Source organism: Nicotiana tomentosiformis, chromosome 8 (genome assembly GCF_000390325.3).
Source record: "Nicotiana tomentosiformis chromosome 8, ASM39032v3, whole genome shotgun sequence".
Taxonomy (NCBI): domain Eukaryota; kingdom Viridiplantae; phylum Streptophyta; class Magnoliopsida; order Solanales; family Solanaceae; genus Nicotiana; species Nicotiana tomentosiformis.
This window is the reverse complement of record NC_090819.1, coordinates 128,481,292-128,482,377: the sequence shown is the minus strand read 5'-3', so window position 1 is coordinate 128,482,377 and position 1,086 is coordinate 128,481,292. Positions and strand designations below refer to the sequence as shown.

The following is a 1,086-nucleotide window of genomic DNA, read 5'->3' as shown; positions in this document are numbered from 1 at the left end:
AATTATATATATACCCATCAAAAGCCTTTTCTTCCTCCAATATGGGACAATGTCCCTTTACCAAGGAGGGAAGCTCAAATATTTCATTTTCCCTCCATTTCTCATTCACCCTCTTTAAGCTACATAAGCTTAAAATCCAACATGTAAGAACGCTGTATAACCTATTCCGCAATCAACATTACAGCAGTAAGGCTCAAACAGAGCCGTTCTTCTACTTTAAAATTTCTGTAAATTTAGTTTGCTTATCATTCTAGGAAGTAACAAACTCTTATGGTTCGTTTACTTTAATCTAAGGCCTAATAGAGTAAGATTGAACAACTTGGTCCCTTTGTTATTTAATTTATAGGTAGTAACTTCATTATTTTGTGCATCCATTTAGCACTTCTATATTTCTCTACACTCACTTATTACATGCATTTTTTAACTACACAATATTACCGATCAGTTCTAAAGATTCTTTTGAGTCAAATATCCATAGTCACTCCTTTTTTTTCTTAAAGAAATTAGTGTTGCCACGAATATTCACTAGGTCTACCATCAATGTTGGTGATTGCGGTTGGCAGAGGCGTATCCATGTTTATAGCTCGGGGCGCACGGGAGGCCAGTATCCGCCCCGCGACACCACCGCGTCCATGTTTCAGGGCGCGGCGTGCGGGGGCAACGCGATGCGTGACGCCCAGGCAGACGTGCCCTCGGCCTAATGGCTTCGAGCGCAACTTGCGTTCAAAGACTCGATGGTTCACGGGATTCTGCAATTCACACCAAGTATCGCATTTCGCTACGTTCTTCATCGATGCGAGAGCCGAGATATCCGTTGCCGAGAGTCGTTTGTGTTTCAAAAGAAGCACAAGTCCCCCGCGCGCACCGCGAACGGGGCGCGAGAGGCAGGCTTTCAATTTAGTATTCCTTGGCGCTTTCCGCGCCGGGGTTCGTTAATCACCCGTCACGCACGCGAGCGAGCGCGCCGGGGATAGGGAGAGAGCCGCGCGGACGGAGGCCGAAGCGCCCCGGCCGCACCGCTCCCCGGTTTTTAAACAAGTTCGCGGGTCGTTCTGCCTTGCAGGTTATTCTCTAGGCATTTCCCCA

The 1,086-nt window shown here is 47.0% G+C and overlaps 1 non-coding gene across 1 annotated transcript; it reads right to left on the bottom strand.

Annotated features, from left to right (window-relative positions):
• Positions 1 to 670: 670 nt before the first annotated feature.
• Positions 671 to 826, bottom strand: LOC138898296 (5.8S ribosomal RNA). The gene has a single exon (XR_011410760.1). It is a non-coding gene; the product is annotated as a 5.8S ribosomal RNA (ribosomal RNA).
• Positions 827 to 1,086: the final 260 nt, after the last annotated feature.